We start from the raw sequence: 13,058 nt of genomic DNA on the forward strand, positions 1-13,058 counted from the left end.
GGAAAAACAAGGGGTGAGCGCCTTGGGCTGGGGATTCCTCCTGCCCAAGTCTATCACCAGGCATCTTGTGTTTATAAAAACATCCAAAACACAAAGATTCAGACAAAACGCCCTCCAAAATATAAACATTCAGCCCCCACAAAAAGAACCCAAAGCACCAACATGGAGCCCAAGAAACCTCAGAAACACCAAGATTCACCCCCAGGAAAATCGTGGATTCCCCTCCCTGATCACCTGCTGGATGGGGGGGGGAGGCTGCAGATACAGCGAGTGCTGGAACCTTTCAGTGCCTCCTCTTCCTCCTCCTGCTCCTCCTCCTGTATCCCTACTCTTCCTCACACTCCTCTTCCTCACACTACTCCTTCTCCTGCAGAATCCCACCTGCTGCTCCCACGGCCATCGTTTCACCATTCTGGTCTCCAGCCCTGCTCCTCCAGCCTTTCTCCTGCTCCCCCCAGGCCCAGCACCCAGCCCTGGCTCGCTCTGCCCCCCAGAGCTCTCGGATCGCACAGCACGAGCAGCGATGCAGCTGCGGCAGCTCGGGCTGGGGCAGCGCTGGGCTCTCGGCCGCTCCTGCCCGCACTCGGCCCCCGCCGCAGCCACTTCTGCCAGCACAGCACGGCCCGGCCCGGCCTTGGCGCTCCCCCCCTCCCACCTCCCCAAATTCCCCTGGCGGGGGGCGCCAAGGCCGGGCCACACGTGGGCTCCAGCTGGGGAGCGCCGGGCGCTGCGGCTCTGCCTGGCAACTGCTGAGTCACCAGCGCCGCGCCTTCTGATTGGCTGAGCGCTGCCTGAGGGCCGCGCCTGCACCAAGGGGGGACACCCTGCTCCAGGGGGGATGTCCCGAAAACCGGGCACTCCCAGCGAACCAACAACACCAACGCCTCCTTACAAACACATGCTCTGAATCTGCTCGGACACAGCCACACGCACTTGCACACAAGCAAGTGACAGCACAAACCAGCAGCTCCACAAAATGGCACTGACTGACACACACTGCTGCTCAGCCAAGCTCCTGCTCAATTCCTCAACTTCCAGAACAACAACAAAGCCTGAACAGAACCAGGGACATCGTTTCCTGTACAAAAGGGGACAATGCTGAGGCAGTTTGCACATTCTCCCAGAGCTAATTAAGGACATGGACACCCAGCAGGGGTAAAAAGGGAAGTCGAGAAGGGGTCTCGGCAACAGGGGACGGAGGGTGTTGGTGTGCTGGGAAGGGATTGGTTGAAGGGAGTGTGCAGGAATATGGTTAAGGCAAACAGCAGCAGGAGGAATCTATGGGGTAAGAAAGGAAAAGGAAGATGGAAAAGAGGAGGAAGAGAAAAAAGTGAGGACTGGGGTGCTTTTCAGCACCATCTTTTCCTCAAAATTTGCCAGCTGATCCAGATCTTTTGTATCCCTGGTCTCCAAGACAGGGAAACAAAGAAATTCAGTATTTCAGGGGGTTTCTCTGTGGTGGGGAGCAGCAGGACAGAGCAGCACGGGCTGGGGGCCTGTGGGGAGCTGCGGGGCCGGGCCGGGGCTGTGGGGCAGCCGGGGCTCAGCGCCGGGCACTGCCTGACCCCAACACCCCCCGGGCAGGGCCGGCAGTGGCCCCCGGCCCCCAGGAGGCTGCAGGATGTGGAAGGATCAGGATTTTCTTTTATCGATCTTGTTTGGGTCACGGGAGAAACGAATGATTTTGCAGAAAGCTCAGCAGCTGTCAGAGGATGAGCACCCACAGGCACTGAGGGGGCTGCAGGAGAGGCACAAGAAGCCCCTGCAGCACTTGGCCAGAAAGGCTCAGCAGGGCAATGCAAGAAGGGATGAGCAAAAGGCCAAGGTGAAGGCAAAGGCCATGGCAGAGTTTCTACAGCCCCCCAGGGATGAACCGCAGGGCCCAAGGGGGCCCCAGCACCCAGGGGACGGCGGCGGCCACAAGCACCTGGCACAGGCATTGCCCTCCTCGGCACGGCAGAGCCCACCCAAACAGCCCCTGGCAAGGAATCAGGGGTCCATCTGCAGGCCAGAAGGACACTGCAAGCACAGACAGCAGCACCCTCAGCACCAGCAAGTCCACCCCACATGGACATGGATTGTCAGGGCTGGCAGAGCTCCCAGCAGACCAGGGACCCACCGCACCAGAGCCCTTGAGAACATTCAGGGCGCGTCTGGATCGAGACGAGGCCGCTCCTGATGGACACAGGGGCCTCTCGATCCACTCTGAATCTGACAACTAAGGGGGGAAACTGTCAAGAAGTTCCTTGATTATTCAGGGAATAAGTGGGAAAGATTGGCAGGTGTGTTTTATTCAACCACTATCAGTAGATGTGGGGGATGGGTTTGTGTCACTGTTGTTCCCTACAGAACGGTGAATCACGACACAGATCCAGGATACAAGACATGACTAAAACAGAGCTGAGACCTCATTTAATTAATAGCTCATCTTTTATAGTGTAGTTTACAATAAAGAAATTACATGATTGGTTTATTCATTCACCACCTCTCAAGGTGATGAGCTGAGCAGTAAGACACCCATTTCCAAATATTATTCTCACAAGACTGAAAACAATTTTAGAGTTCTCACAACAACTAGCAGGTGTAAAAATAGTTTACATTCTTGCAAAGTGTTGTCCATCCAGTTTGCATGACAATGAAAGATTTCACAGAGAAGCTGGATTTCTCTGTTTCTCAGCTAAATCATGAAAAAGGAAAACTTCACAAATGCTACAGAGCTGGAAAATTTCTCTGCTCCTGCCTTTTAGCATCCACAGGTTTGAAATGCATCAATTTCTGTTTGTTCCTAATTGTGATTGCAACTTACTGGGAAGGGATTTGGTGGCAAAAGCAGGAATACAAATTAACATTGTAAAAGGAGATACAGAGGCTAATGCGGCTGTACCTTGGTGTCAAATGTCTGCGAAGGCCTCTGCTGAAGGGAACCCAGAAGTGTGGGCAGCCCCAGGGAAATAGGGAAAATCAGATATGGAGCCTCTCCAAATTCCTCTGAAGCATCCAGGACAAGTGGTGTCTAAAAGCAATACCCTGTTCCAAGGGAGGCAAGGAAGGGGTTACAGCTTCTTACTGAGTCCCTGCTAAAGGCAGCGCTTCTGGAGCCAGGCATCTCTCCCTACAACTCTCCTCTCCTGCCAGGCAAGAAACCCCATCATGGACACCAGAAGGAAAGCACAATTTTCAAGGCTTCAAAAGCAGATTAACTGAGCCTCCTGCCCTGGCCCTCCCAGACAGGGAAAAACCATTTGAATTGCATGTGGATGTTAATCAGGGCCATGCCAAAGGAATTCCTGGGCTCAAATGTTTCACCCAGTGGCCAGAGAGTGGCCTCATTGTCTGCAGAATTGTGCAGCCCCGGCTTTAATGGCAACTGAGGCCTGAAAACTGACAGCAGCAGAATCTCTCATTGTTCAAGCCTGGCATCAAGGTAAAGCTTTGTTAACCAAAGGAGCCTCTAAATGGATGAGCACCGCTGGCTTCTTACAGAATGAAACTTGTTGGATGGAACAGGAGGATTCAGAGTTGAGGACAGGGCAAGGGTTGAACCCAGCCTCCTGTTTGAACGGCCCTGGACACGGGGCTGGCAAGAAACCCATGGCTGCAGTCAAGTGACAGAGCTCCAGAGCCGGCCTAGGAGAGATTGACCAGACATTCCCTGGCCTGAGGGAGAAAAGGTGTTTAGGGATGGGTCTGCAAGGGCAGCAGAAGGGAAAAAGAGTGACAAGACACGCTGCTCTTAAGGAAAGGGAAGGAGACAAAGCGCAGCTCAGCGCCCGCATGCTCAGCTCAAAGGGCCGAGCTGGGGGTGCCTGGAAGAGCCTGGCACTGAAATGCCCTGAGCAGGAAGGCTTCAATATCTTCTGCTAACAGCATGGCAGCTCACAGCGGGGCAGAAGCATTTCCGACTGCTTCAGCAATCCCTGCATCAGTTCTTAAGGCATGTTTGGAACAAACAATTCCAAGATATGGGATTGTGGAAGCAATGCACTCAGACAGGGGAACTCATTTTACAGGAATGACCCTTCAGGGTGTTCTGGCTGCTTTAGGAACACAGTGGGACCTCCAAACGCCCTGGCACCCCCAGAGTTCGGGTCGGGTAGAAAGAATGAATGGGGAAATAAAGAAACACCTTCTGAAACTGCTGAGAGAAACCAAGATGCCACGGGTACGGCTGCTGCCATTGGCTTTGGCAAGAAGGAGAGCCAGACCCAGGCCAGATATTCTGTCATACATGAAATCCCTATTTGTGCTTGGTCTTTGCATATTAAGTGCTTTAATTAATTTGAGCTTAATATTTTTAAATTGAATGTTAAAATCAATCCATCAGTCCAGGTACACTAATCAAGTTTTTATGGTCTTCCTGTGTTTACTGTATACTTTTACAAGTGTTTTAAGATGTGTTGGATGTATTTTTATGTTTTACTTGTATCTTGGTTTCAAGGCAGATTTTAAAAAACCCCAGTTGCAACAAACAGCCCAGCCCCCATAAGCACATGACCCTTATCTCAACTAATATCACCCCTCTGACCAGGAGGAGCCATTGGTGGACAGAGGTGGTCTGTCAAGGGGAAAACACCAACCGCCTTGAACCAGGGGGGTGGACTGTGGGTGGGCTGTGGGCGGACTGTGGGCGGAGCAAAAGCTATAAAAGGAATCCAAAAGACACGCCCACTCTCATTCTCCCATCCTCTCCAGCTTGCTAAGGCAGTGCTGGAGAAGCCTACCCCTTTCTAGGGGCTTTTTAGAAATAGATTTCTTTTTGACCAGCCTAAACTGCAAGTTTATTTTTTTCTCTACCTGAGGTTCAGAGCTGTCTTAAGCCTAAAGTTCCTGAATCCCTGCGCTCCTGGGGCATATCTCTCGAGCCATCTGGATCCCAAATTTTTATATTTTGTTAGTTTTTTTGCAATTTTTCAACTTTTTTTCTGTTTTAATAAATTGTTTTAATTTCTACAAAGAGTTGTCTCATTCCTCACAACTCTTTTGGGGACTCGTCCGGGATCCTATTTTTGCCCTAAAATCCAGGTATTTTGGTTAATTTTACTATTTTTGAATTTTTGCGATTTTTTTGGGTTTTTTTTCTCCTTGGATTTTCTGGGCTCCCACAAGGATTACTGCAGCAGAGAAAGGATACCTCCGGTGGAGAAAGACTTGTGGTAAGGCTTGAACCCTTCTTAAAGGGAACTTAGTTAGGGACTTACCCTTTTTAAGGGCTATTAGTTTTTGGGGAACCTCCGAGTGGAATTCCTTTTGTGAGAGAGTGTGGGGGGGGGTTGGCCGCCCCCAGTGTGTGTGTGAGTGTGCTTGAAAGGGTTCATTTTTAAGGGCACCACGAGGGATCACCCTTTAGAGACACAGAGGGGAAGATCGAGTGTGGTGATCAGCCTTTCTGGGGGGAGGTTTCCACGTTTTAGGGGTGTGCGCAGCCCCAAATTCATTTTTATTAGTGTCTCAGTCTCCTCGGGTCTAGAACTGAGGAGAAACCTCATTTTAAACCCCTCTCTTTTTCTTTTCGCCGCGTGGTCGGCGGCCATTTTGAAATTTCGGGCTGCCGCGTGGTCGGCGGCCATTTTGAAATTTCGGGCCGCCGCGTGGTCGGCCGCCATTTTGTGTCCTTTTAATTTGAACTGCACCCCTTTGCCGTTTTAAGTGCATGTGTGAACTTGTTTTAGCTGCACTCTTGTGGTCAGTGCTATCTAGCACCTTTATACTTCCTGTTAGTTTGGAGTGTTTGGGTTATTGGATTGTAGTTGTAATTTGCTTTATCTGCTTTAATCATAAGACACTACTTTGATATTTTGAATTACTGCTTGTGTTATTCATTATAATCTTTTTCCTTTAATTTGGTTATAAATATTTTAATCTATCTCTCCTTTGCTAATAAAGACAACTCTTGTTTCTTAAATTTTAAGTATATATGTATAAAACTATCTAAATTTCAGTCATACTTTAACCAATTTAAATATTCACTAATTATTCTTTTTATAATTAAAATTAATATTTCTTGCACCATATTTGTTTCTCACCAGCCTGCCATATTTAATTTTTTTCCCACAGATTCGCCATCATATATCTACTAACCCTGCTTGCTTTTCTCTACATTAGTTGTATTGTATTTTATGCTTATAACTTTATTATCATTTTTTTTTATTGTGATAGTGTATTGAATTTAGGTTATTTTGTAATATTATTTCCTTATGCAATATTTTAATTGTTTTATATAATACAATACTTTGGTTTATTTAATTAGAAAAAAAAAAAAAAAAAAAAAAAATTTTTTTCTTCTGCACTAGCTGCTTGTTTGCTTCCCAGTAACAAAATGGGACAAGCGAATAGCAAAAAGAAAGACCTAATGAAGAAATACAAAATCTTCCCAGACAGTCCGTTAGGGCAAATGCTCCTAAAGTGGGAAGAAAATCTTTTAACTAAAGAAAAAGACCAGTGTCAAATGATTAGGTACTGTGTTTTTAAGTGGCCAAAACATAGAATTAACAAAGATGGTCTCAGATGGCCCAAGTATGGGTCTTCTGAAAAATGGCTTTGTGAGGCTTTGCATTCTTATGTACATTACAAAGCTCCAAAACATTCTGATGAATTAGACTATGCTAAAATTTGGTTAAATTATTGGCAAAAACAAAATGAAGACCAAAGCAAAAAAATAGAATTGGAAGAGGAAACTAAATCTAATTCAATTGGACTTAATAAAAATTCAAACCAAATTTTTTCCATTGCAGAAGAACACAAACAGAAAGAAAAACAAAAACCTAAATTAAATAAACCAAAGTGGGACCCCCTAGACTACCTTCCTCCAGTAACTCCTCCAGAAAGGAGGGTCCAAATTGAACAAGAAAGGGTCCTTCCTTCCTCAAGCCACCCAATCGAAAGGGACTCAGAAAATGAAAATGAAAGTGAAAAAGAAAATTCTGTTCCTTCCTGCTCTCACAAAAAGACAACCGGACAAAGGATTTCTTCTAGCCAGGATGGCCCAGCATCTTGCACTAGAAAGAAATCATTTAAAACACCTGACTGTCCCACCTGCCTGAGCACTCCCCATGAGTCTAAAATTTTACCTCTTAGGGAGGTACCCATGGGAAATGCTCAAGGAGGAATTGGTTATGTAGTTGTACCTCTAGCTTCATCTGAGGTACGGGAATTTAAAAAAGAAATGAAAAGTCTGATGGCTGACCCCATTGGTCTAGCTGACCAATTTGATCAATTCCTCGGCCCTAATATTTATAATTGGGGAGAGATACAATCCATCCTTCACTCCTTATTCACCATTGAGGAAAGAAAATTGATTAGAGCTGCAGGAGTGACAGTCTGGGACAGAGAAAATAATTCTAATCAGGGCCCAATTGGAGAACAAAAATTACCACTGACAGACCCTGAATGGAACCCAAATTCAGAAGAGGGCAGGAGGAACATGAAGGACTACAGAAATTTAATTATAAAAGGGATTAGAGAAGCTGTTCCTCGAGTTAATAATATGAAAAAAGCATTTTGTGGGGAACAGGAAAAGGATGAGTCCCCAACAGCTTGGATGGCTCGGTTAAGGAATAACATTCAACTTTATTCTGTCATTGACTTAGACAGTGAGGGAGGCAAAACTATGCTAAAGGTACATTTTGTACTTCACTCCTGGCCTGACATCAGAAAAAAATTAGAAAAATTGGAAAAATGGCCAGAGAGGGAACTAGATGAATTACTGGAGGAAGCCCAAAAAGTCTTTGTTAGGAGGGATGAAGAGAGGATGAAGGCTAAAAGCCGAATAATGAATAACAGTACTAATGCTCCAATCCACAACCCTCCTACACAAAGAACTTCCCAAAGGGGCATCCCACAACAGCAAACCCAAATCTGCTCTCAGCAACAGCCACAGGTTTGTGTTTGCAATAAACAACCTAACCCAATTGTTCAAAGACCTGAGAGGTTAATTTGCACATACTGTAATAAACCAGGCCACGGGCAGTGGTACTGTTTTAAAAAGCAGAGAGATCAAGGAGTCCTTCAAATGGAGGGACAAATTTTGAACAACTGAAGGGGTCAGGGGCTTTATTCTCTAGGGCAAAAACATCTTAAAGAGCCCTTGATAAAATTAGAAGCTGGACCCCAGAGACAACAAGTGGAGTTTTTAGTGGACACAGGTGCTGAAAGAACCTGTGTCACTGAAACACCTCCAGGATGTTTTATTTCTCAAGATACATTAGATATATATGGTGCTAATGGTGAAAGCTTTGCAGTTCCTGTAATTAAAAATGTAATCCTTTCCATACAAGGACGTACCCATACAGGGGATGTGCTATACCTACCTCAAGCTGGGATCAATCTTTTAGGACGTGACTTCCAAATACCTCTGAGGGTTGGGGTGGTACCGCAGGGTGGAAAAATGACCACTAAATTGTTTGTTTTATCTTTAGTAGATGAGCAACACATTGACCCAGTAGTGTGGGCCAAACCTGGCAACCGGGGAAAAATGGACATCACACCTCTAACAATTGAGTTGCTCCCAAATAGCCAGCCAGTACGTGTACCACAATATCCCCTCTCCAAGGACAAAAGAAAGGGCCTGAAGCCTGTTATCATGGACTTATTACAAGATGGAATTCTTGAGACCTGCAAATCCAGTTACAACACTCCAATTTTGGCTGTCCAGAAACCAGATAAGTCATTCCGGCTTGTACAAGATCTGCGTGAGGTCAATAAGAGAGTCCAAACCAGGTACCCACTGGTGCAGGACCCCTATACACTCCTGAGTCGGGTACCCCCAGCACATGCCTGGTTCTCTGTTATCGACCTTAAAGATGCTTTCTGGTCATGTCCTCTAGATTCTCATTGCAGAGACATCTTTGCATTTACCTGGGAGGATCCAGACACTGGACGGAGGCAGCAGCTGCGCTGGACTCGCCTGCCTCAAGGGTACACCGAGGCACCCACACTCTTTGGCCAAGCGCTAGAAGATTTGCTAAGTTCCTTTTCTCCACCCGAAGGGATTCAGGTAACTCAGTACGTAGACGACCTGCTCCTCTCTGGGGAACAGGAGTCTACGGTAAGAACTGCTACAATTCAGTTACTGAATTTTCTAGGGAGGAACGGGCTGAGGGTGTCAAAACCTAAATTACAATTTGTGCTACAGGAGGTGAAGTATTTGGGACATCTAATTGGCCATGGCACAAAAAAACTCAGTGCTGAAAGAGTAGAAGGAATCCTAAATCTACCACCTCCAACTTCAAAACGAGAAATCCGGCAATTATTAGGCCTATTTGGATACTGCAGACTGTGGATTGATCAGTATTCACAATCTGCCAAATTTTTATATGAAAAACTAATAGAAGAAGAACCTTTTAATTGGACTAATTCAGACACACAAAAATTACAAAATCTGAAAGAGAAATTAACAAAAGCACCTGTTTTAAGCCTTCCTTCACTAGAAAAACCCTTCGATCTATTTGTTAATGTGGAGAAGGGAGTTGCCTATGGCGTCTTGACCCAGGAGTGGGGAGGAGTCAGGAAGCCGGTTGCTTTTCTTTCCAAATTACTAGATCCAGTGTCCAGAGGATGGCCCGTCTGCATCCAGTCCATTGCCGCAGCAGCTGTTCTGGTCTCGGAGAGTCAAAAACTCATTTTTGGTGGAGACTTGACAGTGCATACACCACACTCAATCAAAACCATTTTAGCTCACAGGGCTGCAGAGTGGTTAACTGACCCAAGAATAGTCAAATATGAAGCCATTCTCATGCACTCAGACCACCTGAGGTTAGTTGTGTGTACACACCAAAATCCAGCTCAATTTCTTTATGGGACCCCATCAGAAAAAGAAATTGAACACAATTGCATCGAGATAATTGACATCCAAACAAAAGTCAGAGAGGACCTGGTGGACTGTCCCCTCAATGAAGGGGAAATCCTCTTCATTGACGGGTCATCTCGAGTGGTGGATGGAAAGCGATGCTCTGGCTATTCAGTGGTCGATGGACACCAAATGTGTGTGCTAGAAAAGGGCAGATTGCCACCGACCTGGTCAGCTCAGGTCTGTGAGCTCTATGCCCTAGAAAAAGCACTCCACCGACTAGCAGGAAGCATCGGGACCATTTACACTGACTCCAGATACGCTTATGGCGTAGTCCACACCTTTGGAAAAATCTGGTCCGAAAGGGGGTTCCTAAACACCAAAGGGAAAGATATCCTACATAAGGAATTGATCCTAAAAATTCTAAAAGCACTGCAACTGCCTCAGGTGATCTCAGTGGTGCATATTCCAGGTCATCAATCGGGAACCACAAAAGAAGCTCGGGGGAACAACCTAGCAGACTTGGCAGCAAAAGAAGCAGCAGTGGAAGAAGAGGTAAAAGTGATGGAAGTAAACCAACTTCCAACTAACACCACCACATCTGACACTATTCCACAAACTAACATTTTACCCACGCCCATTTTTACTGATCAGGAAAAACAGAAATTAGTTTTAATTGGTGCCAATGAGGATTCTCAAGGCCGCTGGTATTTACCAGATAAACGCCAAATTTTAAACAAAAATTTAACCCGAGAAATTCTACAAAATATCCACCAAAGCAATCATTGGGGTTCAAAGGCTCTGGCGGATCACTATCTCAGAACCTTTGGATGCACTGGTGTTTATGAAATAGCCAACCAAATAACCCGGGACTGTGTAATCTGTCAAAAGGTTAACAAAAAGGTAATGAAAAAGAACACGGGCGGAGAAATTGAATTAGCAATCAGGCCTTTCCAAAACATTCAAATTGACTTTACAGAAATGCCTCCTGTCCAGAGGTGGAAATACCTATTGGTAATCGTTGATCACCTTACCCACTGGGTGGAAGCTATTCCAACTGTCAATGCAACAGCCCAGACAGTGAGTAAGGTGATCCTCGAGCAAATTATCCCCCGTTATGGGATAGTCCACCGCATAGATTCAGATCGAGGTACTCATTTTACCTCCCAAATTGTACAACAATTGGCTCAGCAATTAGGAACAAATTGGAGATTACACACCCCGTGGCATCCACAGAGCTCTGGGAGAGTGGAACGGATGAACCAGACAATCAAGAACACCCTCACAAAATTAATGCTGGAAACAAAATGGACCTGGGTAAAATGCCTTCCACTTGCTCTTCTTAGAATTAGGACACAGCCAAGATCTGATTTGGGTTGTTCACCATATGAGATGTTGTATGGATTACCCTACCTTGCTACACCACAAGAGTTGAATGTGAAAGAGTGTGGAAACACCAATGTACAACAATATGTACAGATAATTGCCAAAAATCTAGAGTTGCTAAGGGAAAGAGGTTTTCTACCACAAACTCCCCCACTTGATTTTAATTTACATCACATCAATCCAGGTGACTGGGTGTTAATAAAATCCTGGAAAGAAAAGTCATTAACCCCATCCTGGGAAGGTCCATTTCAGGTCCAGCTAACCACTGAAACAGCTGTCCGGACATTTGAAAAGGGCTGGACGCATGTCAAGAGGGTGAAGGGTCCAGTAACACCACCAATTGAAGAGAAGAAACCTCCAGACAAACCATCAAACTAAACACCCTGTTTGAAAGCTCCACTCAGCATCCCTCACTCCAAGTTAATAAAATCCTGTACTCCCAGTTCTTCCCCAGTTATACCTCAGTAATAAGTGCTAGCTACAAGTTGTTAAACTAAGTTGAAAATATTTTGCTGTTAATTCTGTTCTTTGTTATTCCCTTTTACAGATTCTGCCTTCACACAACCTTATTGTCACATCAACTGTATAGTAAGGCTCCATTTGAAGCCAGCATTCTCTTCCAATAACAGTCCAATCAGACTCCAAAATTATGGGCACGATAACTCTAATCTTTGACAAGGCCAACCCTAAAATAACCATGAGTTTCCAGAAGCCTGAGGTCACTGAAGAACCATCTGAAGGTGAGATGCCTAAAGAAAGGACGAAAGAAGCAAAGATGACAACCCCCACCAGCAGAGGCAACCCAAATGCTGACAGCTCCTCTCGGGTATGCCAAAAGGGGAAAGTGAGCAACATCCTGCTACTAAGTGTCATCTGTCTCTGGGTCCTCTGGCCTCCCTTTACACAAGCAGCCGACAGCCGCTGTAACAGATGTTACAAGACTGTGTACCAGGCAGAAGGAGGCTCATTTCAAATTCGACACTTTTTCCGAGCACATACTTATGTTAATCCATCTTGTTATAACATAACAAGGTTGAGTATCTGCTCAGAAAAAGGTCACAAGTACTGGATTGGCAAAAACATTGGCACCCAAATACATAAGCAGAAGGGAGAGTGCCCCTCCCAAGACGATTGGCTCTGTTTCAATTTTAGATACATAACCAAGACAGAAGATTTGTTAAAAAGAAAGACCTATGACACTGACCTGATCCAAGAGGTGGTCATAGAAGAAAAGGAAAAACAAAAAGAAAACAATCCTTTGATGTCAAGGAAAAACTTGTTTATTGACCTGGCAGAAAGGATTGGACAACAGCTAAATTTAACAAATTGCTGGGTGTGCGGAGGAACTTTAGAATCGGAGAGTTGGCCTTGGCGGGGAGTCAGTCTTGGACCCCCCGATTTACTCCGACTGAGTAATCTCTCCCCCACAACCAGACATGACAATGAAACCTGGCTGCTAAGCAATACTGTTATTGGAGAAGAATGCATCTGGAGGAAAGGAAGAAAATTTTTAGAAGAAGTTGGTGAGACAATATGCAAAAGGTACCTGGTAACTGATGGGCAAAAACATTGGTGGATACCTCAAGAACCAGATGTATTCTGGTCTGCAGAAAAGGTTAAAAACAAAAATTGCATTTTGAATCCTGTTAAAAAACTCTGGCAGTGCTGGGATCAAGGAAATCCATATTCTGTCCTGCCACAAATTTCCAAGTACTGGATTACAGCAGCAAGTATACAACCCCACTTCTGGGAAGCACCACAAGACCTCTACTGGCCAAGGACAATGGTGGAAGAAAGCTTTAATTATTCTTGGACTTTCCCTTACAGGACTTATTTTTCTCCCTTGTTTAATCCCTTGTTTCATCCGTCTAATCACCACTGTCGTCCA

The 13,058-nt window shown here is 45.5% G+C and overlaps 1 pseudogene; it reads right to left on the bottom strand.

The window, feature by feature from the left end:
- Nucleotides 1–13,058, bottom strand: part of LOC138101859 (uncharacterized) — a 678,931-nt pseudogene that overhangs the window by 533,620 nt on the left and 132,253 nt on the right.

This window comes from Aphelocoma coerulescens, unplaced genomic scaffold (assembly GCF_041296385.1).
Source record: "Aphelocoma coerulescens isolate FSJ_1873_10779 unplaced genomic scaffold, UR_Acoe_1.0 HiC_scaffold_56, whole genome shotgun sequence".
Classification (NCBI taxonomy): domain Eukaryota; kingdom Metazoa; phylum Chordata; class Aves; order Passeriformes; family Corvidae; genus Aphelocoma; species Aphelocoma coerulescens.